Below are 21954 nucleotides of genomic sequence, written 5' to 3'. Positions count from 1 at the left end.
TAAATATTTAAATGGCAGACAGGGGCGAAGATAAAAATATTTGTCATTATTTTCTTTGTTATTAAATATTAAGATCAAAGATACACATTACACATACACAACTTAATATACAAATTAAATAAACAGTGCTTTATGTTTTCAGCTACGGTAGGTGTATTTAACAGTAGCATTGAAGAAAGTAATTAAATGAACAAATAAGAAAATAAAACAAAACCAACTTCACTGTATAAATTATACATTGATACTTATTAAAGCTACTATTAAAGTTATCAGTCAATAGCAGTGAGTGATTTTCTCTTTGCATTTTGTTGTTTTATTAACATTAAAGGAATAGTTCTCCTAAAAATTCAAATTGTCATAATTTACTCTCTCAAGTTGTTTTAAACTCAAATAAGTTTCTTTCTTCTGTTGCAAATAAAAGTTATTTGGAAGAATGTGGGTAACCAAACAGTTGATGTACCCCAGTGATGCCCATAGTATATTTTTCTCCTATGGTCCTAAGTCAATGGGGACCAGCTACTGTTTGGATAGCCACATTCTTCAAAATATTAATATTAGAAAATATTAGAAGGGAATTAATACAGGTTTGGAACAACAATAGAGTGCAGTGCGTAAATTATGAGAATTTTTATTTTTGGGTGAACTATCCCTTTAAAGGAGAACTCCGGTCAATTATAACATTGAGCTCATTTTTTTGTAAATTTGGAGTGCTGTCAATACAGAGAACAACGACAAAAATCGGTGTTGCCTGTTATCCTCTTTTTAAAATTTGCACCCTGTTGACTTCAATGGAGCATATTTTAAACCTGCTTTTACCCTCTTAACATACGATGTGTCATTACAAGTGCCCAGCCAATGTGAGTGATTCCTTTAGAGTTAACACGGGTGAATCTGACTGCAGTAGATGTTAAAGATATGAAGAAAAATGAAGTTAATTCGGCCAGCGCTCATACCTGTATTTACATCCTGTTTTCGGTTGAAGTCCAAAGTAGTCAATTGTCGAGTTCACGCGCATATGTTTAGTTACCTATGATCACGCGCGTGAACTCGACAATCGACTACTTTGGACTTCAACCGAAAACATGTAACCTCCAAATGTTGCCAGCACAGTCCCGCGAGCGCGAGGTTTGCGTTTTCCTTGCCGTCACACACCTCTCTCTGCGTCTACCCTGTTCAGTGAATGGCTGAGAGAGGAGCAGCAGCAGCACGGAACAGACGTGAATGAGCAGTGTTGTTTCCACGGACGGACTTATCACTTATCTTTTGTTTTATATTTAAAGAATTTAGTTTGACCATTTTATTTTATTACTTGTGCTTATCACTTGTAATACTCACTATCACAATGCTTTAGTTCACCCAGTTCCCGAACTCTCTCAATTCAGATAATTTTACACAAAAAATTGTCATTCAACAGCTACTCGTTCTATTGTCTGCCAAAAAAAATATAGTAAATGAGAACAGCTTTATTGGACATTCGGCAATATTATATTAGGTTATATTATATTATAGTATAGTATGTTATATAAAAACACAGTATGTGAGCATGATTTTAACGAGAAAAAACATTAGGCAGGCAGAACTTAAGTACGCCGCGATGACGTCATGAATATGCTAATTGACGTATGATGTCATCTAGCGACATTTAGCGACTTTTAGGGGAGGCGTTAGCTACTTTCCTTTGAAAATAGTTGGCAACACTGGTGCCAACTCACACCAGGAGCATTTCAGAAGCGGAGCGACTGGATGCGCGAGACCACGTGATTTGCTTGTCCGACGTGGTTTTTGAGTTTCTACCACACAGTCTATGGTTTCTACCAAGGATATTGGTGTGTAATACGTTTGGGAGTTTGCACAGGGTGTTTATTTTGAATTTGACAATGTTTTTTTGACTTATTTTGTATTCCCGGTGCGACTTGGACGCGCGTCCGTCAAAAATAGACTAGGCGCCTATATTTAGCGAAGCGGCGCGGAGAGCCGCTTCTGGGAAGCTTCTGAAGCGCGCCACGTCGCGGCCGGTGTAAGTCAATCAAATGACCAACAGCAATTTAAAAAGAAAACAAATGTCCAAAAACAAACTTGTTGCCAGAACAATAAAAACAAAGATGAACCAAAAGTTATATAAATGAAATTATTAATAAAATAAGCTTCTTGACAAGTCTTTTCTCTTAAATGTATTTGAAAACGAAATAAAGCAATGCCAACTTATCCATTATAGAGTACTCTGTCTGTACACAACCCGCGGTTCAGCCGCGCGTGACAAACGCTGCCAGTGTGAAAGCAAAACGCGCGTGTCCTGCTCCTGCTCACCATACTCACTGCTCCTGCTCGCTTACGCTCTGCTCGCGTGCAGTGTGAAACCGGCGTAACTCTGTGGCACCGCATAACTATAGATGTGTTAAAAAATAATGAGAATATATATATACATATATATCCGAGTCCTGATCGGGAGGTAACGTCCGATTCCGATCGAGTCTGAAAACACGTGATCGGGCCCGATTTCCGATCACGTGATCGGATCGGGACATCCCTAACCTAGAGTTGTGTTTGCTTACTTAAGCCTGGTTCACACGGCAGGATAATTAGGCCGATTTTAGCCCCGATTCACCCCTTCCGACAATCTTAAGGATGCTCCGATTATCGTAAAATAATCTGATCAGATATTCCTGCCGTGTGTGGTGTGTTAAGGCTGCTCTCGTCTGCTCGGAAGGACGTCGGGACCGCTCCGATCTCAAATCGGGGATATCCAACATGTTGGATTTATTTGGCCCGATTTCTTCTCGTGTGTGGTGTCCCCCGAGCACGCAGCCTGTGGACTGTGGAATGTAGCCAATCAGAAAGCGAGGTGACGAGGCGGCGAGGAAACACCGGGAAATATAATCAAAACAGCCGGCGGCATGGCGCACCAGAAAGTCCGGTGGACGTCAGAGATCATCGCCTTTTCTTTTGATAACGTTTTTTTTCGGTTAAAAACAAACTACAAACTATTGCCACTGCATCCTCTTCGTCCGCCATGATGGTTTACTCTGAAGTCACGTTTGATCTCGAGGTATTTTGCGCGATTTCCCGTCTGATCTGGGAATGCTCGGGAGTCAAATCGGTTCGTGTGTGATGTGTTGATTTTGCCGTGTGGCTGCGCACCACACACTGTACGACCAAAACTGTTAGACCCATGATTTTTTATCCCCGTGTGTGGGGTCTCTCAGGTTTGGAAAATCGGCCGACAATTTTAAAATCGTCCCGTGAGAACCAGGCTTTATAAGAGGGTAAAAAAATAAGCAGGTCTAGCAGTATTTAAGGCCTTTCTTTATAAAATAGTGCTGTCTTTCCACGAAATGCGGAAAACCTCTAGTTTTGTTTTCTTCCAGCTGTGCGCCATTTTTCTGGCAGCTCTCTTAAGGGTCTGAATGTGCTCATTGTACCACAGCATTAGATTATTTTCTTTAATCTTCTTTAAGCGCAATGAAGCAACTGTGTCTAAAGTGCTGGAAAAGAGAGAGTCAATTGTTTCTGTTACAACATCAAGTTCTTCTAAGCTATCTGGAATGCTGAGGAGATTAAACTGATCAGGAAGATTATTTATAAAGCAATCTTTAGTGGTTGAAGTGATAGTTCTACTATATTTGTTACTGGGAGTCGGTTTTGCAGCCTTGGCTAAATGGACTATACAAAAGACTAGATAATGATCTGAGATGTCATTGCTCTGCTGCAGAATTTCAATGGCATCAACATTGATTCCATGTGACAATATTAGATCTAAAGTATGATTACTACAATGAGTGGGTCCTGACACAGGTTGTCTAACTCCAATAGAGTTCAGAATGTCTAAATGCCAATCCCAAAGTGTCTTTTTCATTATCAACATGGATATTAAAATCACCAACAATTAGGACTTTAATGTTATCTGCAGCTTTCATTTTGATCTGCAGCCAGTACTAACTCTGATAGAAAATCTGTAGGGATGCACCGAATATTCGGCCACCGAACATTTTCGGCCGAAAATGGCCCAAAAGTGCATTTTCGGTTTTCGGCCGAAAGACTTTTATCACCGAAACAATACGGCCGAAATGTTGTGATGACGCAAACAGCAGATACCGCGACCTGCACGTGCTTGTCTGAAACAACATATCTGCGGTGTGGACGCATTTCAATATATCTGAGAGTGACCCACGGACAGCGATTTTCAAAACACAGACATCCCAAGTCTTCCGGAAGTTCCGGGAGTCTCCCGCGTATTGATAGCGGCTCCCTGATGCCCGCAAATTAGTTTAAATCTCCCGGAATCGTGAGCGAGCATGAGCGCGCATATGTAGCGCGCGCGCGGCAGAGAGAGGGAGCGAGAGACCTTAGTTGCGTGTACCAGAGTAGCCGTCATTTCTCAGAGGTGTGTGTGTTTACCTTAGTGTTTATGGTTTTTGCAACTCACGTCCATGAGCATAGCTGCAGATATTATTATGGGCTATGGCAGTATTGGCCTAAATGCACTTTGTTTTTATGAGAGAACATTTAATTTTTAAACCTTTCTGCAGGCCAGTAGGCTTTTACATTATTATTTAATGTACACATGAGTGGGGTCAAGTTAAACATTTAATTTTATATACTTTGCAATGTGCTAAATAAATATTTGTATACAATTTTAATTGATTTATTATTTGAAACTTTTATATTAATTTATGCAATTGCAATGCCTTGATTTTAGTAAAGTTAGTACACAGTCATAGCCATAAATGCAATGGTACTAATAATTGGCATAATTTCTTTCGGTGTTTCGGTTTTCGGTTTTCGGCCTTGGTTTCCTCTTTTTCGGTTTTCGGTTTCGGCCAAGAATTTTCATTTCGGTGCATCCCTAAAAATCTGTATGGTGCCCTGGTGGCCTGTATACAGTAGCCAGCACAAATGTAAAGCAGGATTTATCACTTAGATAGCATTACAAAAAAGCACCATCCCTTCAAAAGAATTATATTTGAAACTAGACATAGACCTAGTAATACTGAAGATATTACTATAAATTACAGCAGTAATCATTTGTTCATCTGTATGAACCCTAGGACACCAGCCATTGAGTGAGGACAGTCTGCGAAGTATCTCATCACTCCGGCGAACAGGAAGGGGGCCAGAGCATATTACTGTGTCTGACATCGTACAGTGATCTTCAACTGGCGAAGTCGGGCATAATTAATGCTGACGTGAATAATAATTTTAGAGAATTTCCGATTATCATTAGCAAGCGCAAAAAATTTGCTTTGATGTCAGGCACTCTGGCTTCCGGCAAACATGTGACTATGGTGGCTGGTGTCTCTATTTTCATGTTCCGTGTAATAGAATCGCCAATCACTAGGGCACTTTCAGCACTGAGTGGGGATAACCTGTTTAATGTTCTAATCTGAACGGAACAACTGTTTTTTGTCCCACGACTATGCCGTCTCACAGTAACCCAGTTGCCCTGTTGCACAGGCTCTACAGCCGGAACCGAACAATGTACAGAGTCCACTAAGCTAGTCGCATCCAAAACAGTATCTAAAGCCCTTGTTTTCTTACTATCCTCAATTTAATTTTGGATGCGTGTCTCTAATTCTGAAATCCTCTCCGTCAGCCTGACTATCTCCCTGCATTTATCACAAGTGAAGCCCTCACCGCTGACAGAGAAGGCTATATTATTCATGTGGCAGGCAGTGCAAGTGACAATAACAGGAGAAGATGACATGACTCACCATGTTTGTTGACTGATCCAACTCACCACAGTTGTTTGATGGACTCGTCAAAGGCACAAGAATGCGCGATTTTATATAATTGGCTAGCATAATGCTAACACATTGTGTAGCGATTTAGATTAAAGCTAGCGGTGTCAGATTAATGTGTTACGCCCCATCTAGGGTAAAGGACTTAACATGAAAAAAAACAACAACAATGCGGTTTCTTTTATGGAAAAGTGAATGAAACAGTATTTATTGAGTTTGAACAGGTTTATGATACCATGGGATTTTACCTCAGGAGCCGACAAGGCCAAAATAACAAACAAAAACAACTAATTTGGAATATACCTCTTACTGCCCTAATCCACAAAAGAAAAGAAAATACAATTACTTCCCTAACTCCCTAATCCAAAACAGGCACAAAAAAAATATCAAACTAAAAAGGTGGCGTCGGTCTCCCTACCTCCCAAAGTACTATGTACAATATATACACAATTATAAGTGCTAACAGAGAAATGCAAGGGTAATCTGTACTCAAAGTCGTTAAACAGGCGGTGGTCCAAACACTCAAATGAACACTCCAAAGATAAACACTCAACAATCTTTACACTCTAGCAGTAGTTAACCAAGTCAGGCAAGCCAGGGTTCTCAAGTTTTATCAAAAGCTTGGAGTGAGATCACATGCGGTTAGGGGAGGAGCCCTAATGGAGCCCCACCCCCGCCCATCCCCACCCCCCAATTTTACCCATTGTTCATAATTAACCAGCACAAATTGAAATTATAACAATTGGTAATATGATAAAATTTATTTTTGCTTTTTCCCTGACATCTTTGAAAAATACAAATGCAATGGCAATGATTAATGTATGTTTTGACAGGATATAAAATATTACCCAGAGCACTCTGCTTTAATACATGTAGCCTTAATGTAACTAGAAAGACTATTAATACAGTATAATATATTATTTTAAATAAAATGAAGAAATACATCTTCATTCCTTCCCGTACCCACTAACATTTCCCTTAGTTTCAGATAACGTAAGCTAGCCAAACTGAGCCAAAGCTTCTGGCCTGGTTGCAAAGTAGTTGTAGAGTTTTTGACTGCAATAATAATGTATACGATGGGCTATATATTAAATGTTCTAGCCTAAAAATGTTAGACGAGCTTTCTTCCAACTTACCTTCTCCATCACGACGTGTGTTCGCGCAATGTTGTTGGTTACCTAGTAACGAACGTACGGTGGCCGAGAATGTTCCGTCAACTTCCGTGTGTTCGCGCAAACGCAATCTGGCCGAGATACGTGCTGGCGGCAGGAAACTTCACTTTGTGTGCCTGCGCCTCGTATACAACTTTATATATAAAGTTTGCAGGACAACTTGGTTGGCATTGCGTGTGTCTCACAGGCCAATGCGTGAGACTTGAGAACCCTGCAAGCAAAACACAGCATGTGAGCACAAAAGGCTAATGAAGCAGAAAAAAAGGAGGCATTTATACACGTCCAGGTGTCAGCTGATCAATCAGGGCGTGGCACCAATCAGACTGCAGGAACCAATCCGGTCTTCTTCCTGGTTAAAAACAAACACCCCACAACAGCATAAAAACACAGACAGACCAAAAGGGACGTAACAAATGTGACAGACAATATTAGATAATGTCAGATATATTGTGATGATTAAGTTATACTGAGCAATATAAACAACAAGGAAAGATAGAGGATAGAGATTAAAAACAAAGCTATATGGAGCAACAAACGCAATCCACTCAGGTTGATAGGAAACCGCTGTGCAACAGTGAAAACAGACCTTCTGGAAACCGTTTGTAAGAAACATAAGAGACATAAATTAAGATCAGACCACATTTTATAAAGACAGTAAAAGACACTTAATATAAATTGGTTCTCGCTGGATCAGTATCCAATGAGCTTGCTGCTCAACATTCAAATCGTTTGCTGTTGCAGTTTGTAGCCCACCTTCCCCAGCTCCACCTGCATAGATCTGCTACAGGGGTGATTCATGTATGCTTGTACAAAAGCAGCATGTCTTGCTTGCTTATAGCAGCATTTTGTGTGTTTTGGCAGTAGGAAGTTACGTAGTTGCTCTGCAGCAGCTGCAATAACAGCAGCAGTGTAGCAGATCTATTTCGCCAAGACCAAACACATTAACATTGTCATATTCATTACCATGCCAAACTCTCTGAGAGTTGTCATGACGGAACTACTATTTACATCTTAATTTCTTCATTTTCAAATGTTAAAAAATCCAGCTTTTATTTTGGTGGTGTCATAATTCCTGTCTTGTGTTCCCCTTGTCTTGTGTGGACCTTTTGTCATTTCCTGTCCTGTGCCATGTTTTGTCCTTTGTAGGTTTTCTTGTTTTAGTCTTCCCAGGTGTTTCTAATTAGCCACGCCCCCTTGTTATCTTGTTTAGCTTGTTTGCCTGTGTATTTAAGCCCTGTGTCTAGTTCAGTCTTTGTTGTTGGTTGTTGGTTGTGATGGCAAAATGAGGCTTCCTGAACCACTGAGACCTTGCAGCCCATTGCTTCACCCAAAGGTTCATTACTCGAAGCTTCATTCAGCATTGCTCACTAGTGACACCTAGCTATTGTGCAAAGGAATAGCAGACAAATTAATTAATTTTGAACCAATGACCTGAGCAGACATTTGTCCATTGCCTGGGTATAAAATAAAATATGTATCTTTCTCTGTCTGAATTTACTTGTGGTTGTGCAGTTACTAGTTTTAGTGCAGTGTTGTGCTTATGGGACTGGGGGTTTAGACGATTCCTCTTCTTGGACAAAACCTCTCCAGCCACAGAGGATGCAGGGGAACATAAAAATGCCAGTGCCAGCTGGTATAAATGAGGACACTGATGCTTCTGTTGAGCCCAGACAGCGGAGGATTTCCTCTTTCTTGCTGGCTCCATTACCAGGAAAAAGGAAGAGGTCACAAAAAGCAAACAAATCAAAAAGGGCAATCCAAATAAAAAAGCAGTCCAGTCCAGATCAAAATAATTATAATCCTATCTAATTAATATAACAAGACTATAATATAGCTAGGCCTACTATAATTAATAATAACAATATACTATAACTATTCTAACCTGATATAATGTAATAATATACAGCCCTAACACATATATGACACAATAACGACAATGACAATGAGAGTTCTCTAACTCTGACTCTCTGACACTACTACAACTGCTTCTACTACTCCCGACAACACCCACAAGGTGACGCGAGTTTCGAACCCCCTTTATCCAGAAGCGACACTCAGACCGAACCGATGACTTATCCACACAGACCGAGGCCTCGTTTGTCATTAGTCACGTGATTTTCACGTTAACAACACAAGCCTCGAATCGCGGCTTCATCTGACACACTCATTTTTTCTCGACACAAGCTCCGACGCCTCGGTTCAAATGTCACATCACTAGTTGTTGGTTGTTGGTTGTTCCAGAGTCCTGTTCCCTAGTCTGAGTCTGAATTTGTCAAGTTTTGAGTTTATTTAATAAAAGACTACTGCTGCACGTGGATCCTGCTTCCTCCTATGTTTCAACCGCATCGTTACAGATGGTTTGCCGGCAAATAAATATACGTGCTGCTGGTTTCAGAGTGAAGCGAGGTATTTACACGTGTCCAACTCAGGATACAGTGTTTCAGCATCTTAGAGAGGCTTGATGCATAGTAAATGAACCAAGCTGCTCTGAGATGCTGAAACAAATACAGTCAAGCATAATGTAGGCTATTTGTGTATTCAGTTTTCTATTCATTTTGGGAGCTACAGGGACAGTCTTAAAGTTCTACCAGTTGATCACGATCAACATGTTGGCGACCACAGGTTTAAAGGAAAAAGGGCACTGCAAACCAACTCCAATATCTCATCTCAGCTGTGAAGTATAGTGAAAGAAGCATCATGATTTGCCACTAGTTTGCTGCCTCAGGGCCTAGATACTTTGCAATCATTGATGGAACAATGAATTCAAACTGTATCAAGACTTTTTGAAGGAGCATGTCTGGACTGCAGTTCATGACTTCAAGTGATGCAACAATACAACAATGACCCAAAGCACAAAAGGTAGTCAAATAAAAATGGCTGAAAAATAAGAAAATACATGTTTTCCTGAGTCTTCATTAGGCCAAATGAGATGATGTGCCATAACCTAAAGAGGCCTTTGCTATTAAGACAGCCCAGAAATATTAATAAATTGTTTGATGGAGGCTTTTGTTAAAGATCTACAAGTTAAATTAAATATTTCACTTACTTTATCCACTCTGCACTGTGAATGATTACTCAATGTATTACATCAAATGTGAAAAGTGCAATTTATTGTGTAATAGTTGATTGTTTTTGTCTATAATTGTGACATAAATTATGATCAGACCACATTTTATGAATAAGCAATGCAAAAATTCATATATGTTATATGGTGTTTCTAAAGATATTCTTGCAACTTTGTGTCTTTGCTATTTGGAGTTTAGCAAGCAGCATTTCACTAAATCCCTTACTTGCCATGTAATTCACCATTCAACTGCCATAACATTATAAGCAGTGCGATGCTGTTCCTCTAAATTAATAGCAAAATATGAAATAGAAATGTCACTGAAAGAGTGTTCAAACAATAGTAAAATCACTTAAGGCTGTGCTGAATAGTTTCTTACTAGAATGCTGCAAATTAATTTACAAAAATCTCCCACAAATTTCTGTTATACAGCGAAGCAAGTAATGCCTGGTGTACCCTCGGCTCTGCTCACAGGCCTGCTCATTGTCAGACATTCTCTCTTTAATTATGTTTTGGAAACTTGCTTAACACAGCAATTATGTGTGAAGTGTTTCCACTGCAGACCTTTTATATTCCAGCAGACATGTTCTGTTGCTCCTTTACAATAAGACCAGTATGACTTGCCATTGTTGGCAACTGACATAGAATTTTGAACAGTCAGACACAGTTTCAAGTTATGGTTCACCCCAATATAAAAATTAAATCACCATTTTCTCACCCTTACTGTATGTCATTCTAATCCCATATTTTTACACAAAAGGAGATGTCACTCTTTTCCATTTGACATTATTCACTGATAATCTTCCCTTCTGCTGCAGCTCTACAATCTCATTCATGCTTGTGTTTACTTTAAATACGCCACTACGTCAAATGCATTTGATGTGCTGGATTGAATGTTGTTAATGGAAAATGGCATTCTTGTGTGTACTGTATATATGCAACTGGAAAATGAGAATTGTGGGCTACAGTATGGTAAAAGAATAACAGCTTTCTTCCTCACATCATTAGGTTTCAGGAGACTTAGAATATATAGTGTACATGTCATTATGGTACTTTGATGCTTTTTAGTCCATTTTGGAGCTTGGCAGTTTGAACCATTCACTTTACTTGTATGAAAAAAACCAAGCTTGGACATTCTGTTTAACATCTCATTTTGTGTTTTAATGATGAGTGTCAGTTTTTAGTGTAGTATTCCTTGTAAAGTTTTCATTGGAACTGGAATAACAATAGCCACAAATACTAACATGTGCACAAATGTGTTACAATCTTAGGGAGTTGTGCTTTCTGGAAATATAAATATGTGCCAGCAGCCATATTACCCTATAGCCCAAGACTGGTTGCCCACTGAAGCTAAGCAGGGTTGAGCCTGGTTAGTACCTGGATGGGAGACCTCCTGAGAAAAACCAGGTTGCTGCTGGAGGAGGTGTTAGTGAGGCCAGTAGGGGGTGCTCACCCTGTGGTCTGTGTAGGTCCTAACGCCCCAGTATAGTGACAGGGACACTATACTGTCAAGGAGCACCGTCCTTCAGATGAGACGTAAAACCGAGGTCCTGACTCTCTGTGGTTATTAAAAATGGCAAAAATGGCATTTCTCGTAAAGAGTAGGGGTGTAACCCCTTTTTCCTGGCCACATTCCACCCCTTGGCCCTTACCAATCATGGCCTCCTAATAATCCCCCTCCACTGAATTTACCCTATCACTCTCTCTCCTCTCCACCTATAGCTGGTGTGTGGTGAGCGCACTGGCGCCATTGTACTGTGGCTGCCGTCGCATCATCCAAGTGGATGCTGCACACTGGTGGTGGTTGAGGAGAGATCCCCTGATATGATTGTAAAGCACTTTGGGTGTACAGTGGTACATATGAAAGCGCTATATAAATGCCTCATTCTATTCTTCTATTCTAAAAACATCCTGCCAGAGATGGACAAAGTACACAACTCCCTTACTTGAGTGAAAGTACAGATACTACTGGTCAAATATTACTCCGTTACAAGTAAAAGTTGTAAAGACCACATTTTTACTTAAGTAAAAGTACAGAAGTATTCGTTTTTAAAAGAACTTAAGTATCAAAAGTAAAAAGTAAATGTCAATGCATTGTTTTATTATTGCTGCATTGTTGGATGTAATACTTATAGTACATTATGTCTCTGAAGCAATCTATTAAATACACCTAACATCTAGTAGTAACTGTGGAATTAAGAGCTTTTAGAACGTTATAAAACCTATAGAAATTAAACAACTAAATTGACAAAAAACACAGCCATAATCATTGTCCTTTTTTTTTTCTTTTTTTTTTAACACTCCTACCACCCCAACAAAATAAGTACACATCTGTGTGTATCCATTCATGCACATTTGAATCAAGTGGTCTGCAAAAATCCAACCTGCTTTAAAACTCAAGTAAAATACAGATACTCAAAAAGTGTACTTAAGTACAGTACTCAAGTAAATGTACTTCGTTACTGTCCACCTCTGCATCCTGCTAATCAGTAATATCGCTTAGCTTGGTGTAGATGTGGTTCAGCATCACGTCTCTCTTCACATAATAATATAAACTCACACATTATGCTTGATCATTTGGTCAGACCAGTCTTGGCAGTAAATTAATTTTAAAATGACTGTCACATAATTTTTATATATATATATATATATATATATATATATATATATATATATTTTTTTTTTTTTATTGTAACTAATATACAAAAACTTCACAGGAACTAACAAAATGCTGTTGTCTGAAGTTCCTAAAAGTGCAGGAGTGTTTACTTGTTAATACATTCAATAATAATATTTGCTGCGGGCTCAATTTAATAACCTTATGCGATACACTTCTTTGTATTTGTATCAGCATATTTTCATTGCATGCAATCAATTATACATTGTAAAACAGAACTTTAGTTATATGTTGATCTGTCTTTTGTCTGGTCATTCTGTGGGGGATGTCCAGTTTCCATCATGCTTTGTTTAGGACTAGATGGGGAGTTTAAACTGAATTAAATGTTATTTTATCTGTTTTTGTGCAAAATAGGAAAGGAGGTGACTTGTTCTGTTGGAATTTTGACAGGCTGATGTAAGTGAAGATTGACACGAATGAAGAATTATGTTTTGAATTTAGATCTGATTTCCTACATAGTGCATTACTCATGCATAGGGAGTGGGAGGACATCTAATCTAATTCCACACTCTTACACAACACCCATACAGCCTTCATGTTCTGTGTGCTTTCATGTTGTCTAACAAGAGTACTGTTTGCTTGTTAAACACACTGAAACTGCTATTTGAATAGAATCTTAGAAAATGACTGGAATGTTATTGGTTCTTGATCCAAACTGGTAAATGTGGGCTGCATGTTAAAATATTTCAGTAAAATAGACGTGCCAACAAATGTCACTGTAAGGATCAAGATTACAGCACTACTCAGACAGGATTCATTTTATAAACGTCATTCGAGTTACAATTTTTAACACTCAACGTCTGTCATTTCATGATTCAGACAATAATACTTAGTAACACTTTATTTTAAGTGTGTACATACTATAGTAATAACAGTAAATTATGCATAATTACAAATAACTCAAAAACAAACCCTAACCATGACTCTATAGTAAGTAGTTCATTAAAATTACTCAGTACTTATTTGAGTAAGTACAATGTAGCTATGTCACCTTAAAATAAAGTTTAACTGAATAATTGATGATAATAATAATAATAATGAATAATAAATAGATTGTATTACTGTTATTGTCACGTACTGCTCTGAGACAAGAAGGTTGAGGATCCAAATGCAGTTTTATTGAACAAAGGGTAATCCAAAGACGTAATCCAGGAAACAGGGTCACGGGGCACAGGCAAAAAGGGAAATCCAAAGGAACAGACAGAGAATCAAGAGAACCAGGACAAGGGAGAAATAGGATACAAACACACTTGGAATTGCAGTAGAAACACTAAACAAGACTTTGTAGGGAATGAATGTGAAAACTATTTATATGGGGTGAGCTAAACAAGGTAAAGACATACAGGTGAATGTGATCATGGCTGATTAGTCTGGGCAAAGGATTATGGGAAATGTAGTTTGTGGATGTGTGGTGATTGTCCGGGTTGGAGTGCCCTCTGATGGTTATCCTGGGCACTCTCACTGGTGATGTTACAGTTATAGAGGTGCTTTTTTTGTGACACTTTTCAGTCTACTTGTTTCAGGGCTTTACAGAGATGTACTTTAATGTCTGAAATCCCACAGTGAACAAGCTAAAGGCAACTGTGGCAAAGAAAAAACAATGTCTAATATTTATAGGGTGTGGAGGGGGGAAAAAATATTGAGAGGATCCATTCCAGATCCACCTAGGGGAGCCCATCCTCCTCCGGCATTACAAAGAATGCACAAATGCTCAATATTATCTTGTTACATAATTTGTATGTTTTCATTGAATACAAGTTGTATGCTCAATGAATAAATTAAATGATTCCGTTCATTTGTTAGTAAGGGTGAAGTTTAAATATTGGATAGTGATTACATTGTGGTTGCAATGATTAGTTTGTAGTGTTTGAAGTTGATGCAGTTAGAGGGCAGTAAAGTGTCTGGCTGAGGCTGTAGTTTGCAGTTCTCGCTCAACAACACAGATGAGATGGGAGTGGGATATAGAGATGGACCCAGACTCGGAGCTGAACAGGTTCTAGTGACCTCTGGATTTGTATTATACGGTGGAAACAGGGAGAACAAATTAAATAATGGTAATGTGAAATAAATGTAACTTGAATATTAATTGTTTTTGTAGGGTAGAGTGTTTTTTTATAAGGAAAGACCAGTACTTTGTTTAGGCTTGGTTTGTAGGGAATTACAAACCTGCGCACATATATTCAAACGCACATAACTATAGAACCAATTCTTAATGCGCATGTGAACGCCATCAGCGTTTATCACAGGTTCGCGTTTAAAGTCTGCGTAGAGAGAATGGTGTCGTCTTAGCGGCCCTAATTTAATACCAAATGATCGTTGCGACGGAAGCGAATCAGTCAAAACTAACTTTAGCTGGAAAATAACTTTATTAAAGAACCGCTATAAAGCCAAAACAATCTCTGTTACCTTAAATTATACGTTTATCTCTGTAAAGCTGCTTTGAAATCTACATTGTTAAAAGCGCTATATAAATGAAGATGACTTGACTTGAGTAATATAGTGCAAGTTTATTGTGCAAATATAGTCAGTAGTATAGTGCAAATTTCATAAGTTGAAAATCATAGGTAATTGCTAAATTTTTTACTAGTTTTACTAGAGTTTGATTGCTTTAAATGCACACACACAAACACACACACACACACACACACACACAAGCCACTTTATTAGGTACACCTTGCTATTACCGGGTCGGATCCCCTTCTTTTGCCTTCAGAACTGCCCTAATTCTTTATGGGATAGATTCAACAAGATGCTGGAAACATTCCTCAGATTCCACAGGACCATACTGACATGAAGGGATAGTTCACACAAAACATTAAAATTCTTTTGGAACACAAAAGAATATATTTTGAGAAATAACCATACAATGGAAGTCGATGGTAACCAGTGCTGTTAGGTTACCATCATTCATCAAAATATCATATTTTGTGCTCAAGTCATATAGGTTTGGAACCACATGAGGGGGAATAAATGACAACACAATTAAACATTTTGAGTGAACTATCCTTTTATCCTATCCTATCCTGTAACAATGATGATGAATGAAAGCGTCAGCATCTGCGAACTCAGACATGTGTAAGTACCAATCTTTTATACTACAAATATTAGAACACGATTGGATAGATGAGAAGGTAATAAGTGACGTAACAATTGAGTCTTCCTGGCAGAACTTACGCTAAAGCTTTCATTTCCGTCATTACCAACAGAGTTCAACGGAACTTGCGACTGTAGTTGGCTAAAGATGCTTTTGGGAAATGCACCACTGAAGGATTTCTTTCTTCTGTAATGTCTTATTGGCCCTTTTCCCACATTAAATTAAAGGCATAGTAAAAGACAAGAAAGAATGGGAGAAGGTGGGAATGCAGGATAAACAAATTATTTTCAATGTCATCCCACCCACTTTAGCACAAGTGCAATGTTGGAGCCTGCATTATTTAATTATAGAGTTTTGCAATTCAGGAGAAAGTGCCTTTAGTTTAAACAATTACAACAATTCTTTGCCATAAAAAAAAAAAGATGTACAGTGAGAATGCAGAGAAATAAAACAAAACAAAACAATACATTTATTTAAACTTTTCTTTCTTGTAGTGCTTTACTTTTATTTAGTCACTTCATAGAAGACTGTTCTAGTAGCCTCCATCTTTGCATCTGTATTGTATTCTGCTTTGACGGCAGTGGATTCTTCCATAATTATCTAACATGTTGGTCAAAGCTGTGCGGTCTCCTTTTGGATAGTTGACTCGTGTACTTTGACCCTTGCACCCGCGATCCAGATGGAACCAAGCCGTGGTCCGGATCTGTACCGGGGCCTGCCATTTGAATAACACTGCAGTAGAGGAACCATCTGGAGCACGACAACGACGACCACCAAAGAAGTTCACATACAGTATGATAACTTTGGAACTACAGTGTACAAAATGCAAGAAGTTAAATCTCTCTCAAATTTTCTCTCTCTCTCTCAAAAAAAGAGCAGTTCCTCTATCTCTGGGTCTGAAGAGGGCCCGGAGAGCAGTGGGAGGAGAGAATCCTCACCACTCTCATCCGCCTCTTCTATCGCCAGCGGGCTGCAGCGTGCAGTTCAAGAATGCAACCAAGCCTTCTCCTGCGCCCCCTGCCATGTGGAACCAGGTAAGTGTTGCACAGCACATTCAGATCCTGCTACGGGCCGCCCCCCAGAAAGAGCCTCCTAAGCCGTGTCCCTGCCCCACTGCGGGTATGCCTGCGGTCCCTCTGGTCCCGCTTCTACGTTCTTTGCGAGCCTGGTTAGAGCTCCCCAGTCCGTCCCGCTGGCTCGTTCGGACCATCAGGCTCGGCTATGCGATTCAGTGTGCCCGGCGTCCCCCCAAGTTTCGTGCCATCCACTCCACTACAGTGAGAGCAGCTGATGCCTATGTCTTGCGAGCGGGGACGCGATAGAGCCGGTCCCTCCAGCCGTTATGAGGTCAGGGTACAGCCCCTACTTCATTGTACCCAAGAAAAGGGGTGGGTTACGACCGATCTTGGACCTGTGAGTTTTGAGGAGAAAATAGGAGCCTTCACAAGCTACCGTTCAAAATGCTCACGCAAAAGCGCATTTTTTAATGCATTCGGCCCCGAGATTTGTTTGCAGCGATCGACCTGAAGGATGCGTACTTTCATGTCTCGATTCTCCCTCAACACAGGCCATTTCTGCGCTTTGCGTTCGAGGGTCGAGCATATCAGTACAGGTCCTGCCCTTCGGGCTGTCCCTGTCTCCCTGTGTCTTCACGAAAGTCACAGAGGGGGCCCTTGTTCCCATGAGAGAACAGGGCGTTCGCATCCTCAACTATCTCGACGACTGGCTCATACTAGCACACTCTCGAGATCAGTAATGCGAACACAGGGACCTCGTGCTCAGGCACCTCAGCCAGTTGGGTCTTCAGGTCAACTGGGAAAAGAGCAAACTCTCCCCCATGTAGAGGATCTCTTTTCTTGGTATGGAGTTGGATTCGGTCGCACATACAGTGCGCCTCACAAAGGAACACGCTTGGTCGGTGCTGAACTGCTTGAATACGTTCAAAGGCTGGACGGCGGTCCCACTGAAGTTCTTTCAGAGGCTCCTGGGGCATATGGCAGCAGCAGCAGCAGTAACTCTGCTCGGAATGCTCCATATGAGTCTGCGTCAGCATTGGCTTCACGACCGAGTCCCGAGATGGGCATGGCATCGCGGCACTCACCTGGTGACAATCACACCAGTGTGCCGCCAGACCTTCAGCTGCTGGTCAGACCCCTCGTTCCTGCGGGCAGGAGTGCCCTTGGAACAGGTGTCCATGCATGCTGTGGTATTCACAGATGCCTCTGCCATCGGCTGGGGTGCCACGTACAAATGGCATGCATTGTCTGGGGTGTGGACGGGCCCCCAACTGCATTGGCACATCAACTGCCTGGAGTTGCTATCAGTATATCTCACTCTGAGCAGCTTAAAGAGGCCGCTACAGGGCAGGGACATGCTGGTCCGTACGGACAACACTGCGACCATTGCGTACATCACCCGGCAAGGTGGTCTATGCTCCCGTCGCATGTCGCAACTCGCCCGCCATCTCCTCCTCTGGAGTCAGAAGCATCTGAGGTCGCTTCGGGCCATGTATGTCCCCGGGGTGCTCAACCTTGTGGCCGACGAGCTATCACGAGCTGTGCTCCCGGGAGAATGGCGACTCCACCCCCAGGTGGTTCAGCTGATCTGGAGAGAGTTCAGGGAGACTCAGGAAGACCCGTTTGCCTCCTCAGAGACCTCCCACTGCCAGCTGTTTTACTCCCTGACCGAGGGAACACTCGGCACAGATGCACTGGCACACAGCTGGCCCCGGGGCCTTCGCAAATATGCGTTCCCCCTGTGCAAAAAGAAAAGGTTCATCATTCATTTTAGTTCTAGGAACTCCTTTTGGGGGAATGGGGAACCTACTTCAGAGTACGGTCTAGTCCAGCAAAGTAGGAGCTACCAGTGATGTTATTGTGTGCTGATTTTATTATTTTTTTAAAGGGTAATTATAGCCTATATATATACTTCACAAACTCTACGAACATGGAAAACAATGATAGATGGACCCTCTTAACCTTTACGCTAAAGAGAAAATCCAATGCAACTTTGAGGGGACCAAGCGAAACATGATTATGTATTTCTGCTCAGCTAGCGACATTGGACATCAACAGCACGATACTATATAATGCTAATACTTTTCCATATACAGTCTACTTTCTTTGTATGACAGTTCTATCTAATAACGTATTAGACAGGACTGTTAAACAGATCGTAAACTAATGAAAACGGAGAAGAATGGGAGCGCTGTGTGCTCTGGCGTTCTCAGCATCGTCAAAATAAAGGTCCACTGCGCTGTCAAAATAAAAGTCACAACAACAACTGCGACTTATGTCACTTCAGAATTTCACAAAATGGCCCTAGGGGAACATTAAGTTCTCTGGGAACCACCCTGGTGACTGGTTCCTATAACTAAGTTCCTATAACTGGTGTTAAAGGTGTGAAAGCCCCTTATGTTTAATCCACTCTACCCTTCATAATACATAAACTTTGGCATGATATTGGTTTTGTCACAGGCATCTATTGGCAAAAACAAACAGCAAAATAATAATAATAATAATAATAATTCTCAGTTGTCATTATTGCTTGCTGCTTCTGTGCTGACACAACAAAAGCAGATGGATTGGTGCTTATCAGATTTGGTAAGGGCAAGGAGAAGGAAAAAGCTGTGAATAACACAGAAGAGCTATGTTAGTCCTATATTATTAGTTTGTTCAATCCTCACCAATATCAGTCCTTGTGGTGTCTTGTAATTTGAGATGGATGATTACAGAATAAATTAGATCATTAATGTTTATTCCTCTTTTGTATTCCAATATTTGAAAACTACTCCATTGGTGGATGATCAAATGGTAACATTTGGTCAGGGTTCTGTCATTTCTGTCTGGTTTGTATCTTGGTTTGGTGACAGAGCTCTGACGCTCATGTTTTTGTGTATAGTCTGGTTTTGTGTATAGTCTGTGAGCACATGGCTTGTCATGTATTTTCCTTGTGCCATGTGCTCTCCTGTAAATTGTCTAGCCCCTCCCATCTTGTTACCTGATTATTGATTAATTTGCCCAACCTGCTTTCCTCGTTACCCTCTTTTGTTTGCTTCCCTATTTAGTCTCCCTGTGTTTGCAGTCCTGTGCTGGTTCGTTGTCTATGTTCCCTGTTCCTGCCAGATGCCTGTCTTGTTTTCCCCCAGGGGGAGTTTTTGTTTGTAGTTTTGTTTTTTATTACCTAATAAATATTCTTATTCCTGCACTTGAATCCTCGCTTCACTATTTCACCATTCCATGACAACTTTAGAATCTGTCATTAATGAAAAACTAAACAGGAACAAATGAGCACTATTAATATTCTAGTAACTACTGTTAACTAACAAGAAACTCTGCTTACGAATTAGTAAGTAATAGTTCTCAGTTAAATGTGGTAGTTCACTATTAACTAATTAGTAACTACTATTTTTTATACCTCCCAGAGAATTACTAAGTACTATTATATTTAGGTTCATAATTAATGTGAATAATGCATAATGTATAATTAATTCTAAAGTAAAGGTCATGGTAGCCCACTAATAGTGACTCATGTATAACCAAATCCTTTAGAATGAATTACTAATTATTTTGATCAGTATTCTAATGTTTATTTTGATCAGTATTCTAATGTCAATTATCGAGATTACCTTGTTCTGTAACTGGTCTAGTCATCAGTCATTCGTCCAGCGAATAAATGTAAGATTATCACAGTCAAGAAGGGGTATCCCGTTTACAAACTCCAAAAAAATGTATCTTCTGGCCGTGAACATAAAACTTTCTGGGTTTATGAATTAAAACTACTCAAAGTAGTCTATAATATCGAGCGTGTAGCTTAGATCTTTTGGCATTTTCATTGACTTTATAAAGATGGATTTTCAAATACAGAGACAGTCAAAGTATGAATAAGTTTTAATAAATGTCAAGACTAGTTATTACATAAGCTACAACTATAAACGTACGTAAACATGCAAACAATAAAACAAACAAACATTTAAACAAACAAGAAAATAAGAAATAACGTGATCAGAGTGAATGAAATGAAAGAGAGAAAATATGGAGAGAGAGAAAAAGTAGCTGGTAATTATTACAGACAGAAACCTTGGTCCAGCTTTAGAATGATCAATAGGTCTACTTGCAAGTTGGTTCTTTGTTCGAGTGATTGCTGAGAGGCAGGAAGCGCGGACGGTGTCCTGTGGGTGCTGCGTCTTCTGGTGTCGCGGGAAGCTTAAAAGGCTCACTGAATGTAACGTTACCGAGACAAGTCAGATAATTTCCCTTGTGGAGGGGAAAGGCGAGTATGAACTTAGTTGCAAAGGACGGCAGGGCAGCTCCTACATGGCGCGGAGGTATGCGTCCCAGAGAGAGGGAGGCCAAGGAGAAGCACTGCTCGTGGAGAAGATGACGAAGGTTGAAAGTGGGAGTTGAGAGCCAGAGTTGAGAGTTCAGAGGAGAGGGTCTCTACTTTTAAAAGACATCTGCTTACGCCCTCTTTTTGGGACAACAGCAAATCAGATCTGCTGATCTGAAGCGGGAAAGAAGTTTCTTTGTTTGTGAAGAAACGCCTACTTTGACTCCAACATGTGAGAGATCGAAATTAACATTCATATCTAGAAATATGGTATTTCCTAGAATAAATGCATATTATTGTACTTTGCAGTCAGGATTCGACTCCGACATGTTTTTCCCATTACATTGACACCTCGAATGACGTTTTTGCATGACAGAAATACAGGGTTACATAATTTCCTCATAATCACTAGCATAGTGATTTTGATTAACATAATAACGTTGCATAGATACCTCAGACATTATCTGGCCAATTATACACGCATAAAAATACATATCAAAAACATTCGTAATGGCTATTAGATTTGGGTTCTTTGTAGGACTTTAATCTCAGAGTCTGTGTCTGATAGGAAAGTCTTTTTTTTTGTGTGTGTGTGTGTGTGTGTGTGTGTGTGTGTGTGTGTGTGTGTGTTTGTGTGTGTGTGTGTGTGGCGTAAAAGTCACGCGGTGCTGCGGGAGGTTTCAGCACTAGGGAATTGACCCTAAGGCGGTCAAAACAGAAGCTCTTGTCTTCTCCTCTGACAAAAGAGGTTGAATTAATGAATCATGATTCGCTAATTCAGAACATCTGAGTTACATACAAAGGACATTTGTGTGTGTGTGTGTGGTGACTTCTCAGTCTTGAATTTCGCATAGAGTTCCGTTATCTCTTTGGTGCAGAGAGGA

At 40.2% G+C, this 21954-nt stretch overlaps 1 protein-coding gene and 1 long non-coding RNA gene across 5 annotated transcripts in view; one reads left to right on the top strand and one right to left on the bottom strand.

Moving 5' to 3' along the window:
* gpr153 (G protein-coupled receptor 153) overlaps positions 1–21954 on the top strand; it is a 90616-nt gene that overhangs the window by 3797 nt on the left and 64865 nt on the right. The window lies entirely within an intron of this gene.
* LOC309513576 lies at positions 5911–12560 on the bottom strand. The gene is made up of 2 exons (XR_014211478.1): positions 7134–12560; positions 5911–6337 (listed from the first exon to the last, which is right to left on the bottom strand). It is a non-coding gene; the product is annotated as an uncharacterized lncRNA (long non-coding RNA).

Source organism: Leuciscus leuciscus (assembly GCF_965113295.1).
Source record: "Leuciscus leuciscus genome assembly, chromosome: 13".
In the NCBI taxonomy this organism is placed as follows: Eukaryota; Metazoa; Chordata; class Actinopteri; order Cypriniformes; family Leuciscidae; genus Leuciscus; species Leuciscus leuciscus.
Note: the sequence above shows the minus strand (reverse complement) of the source record. Positions and strands in the feature narration are given on the sequence as shown.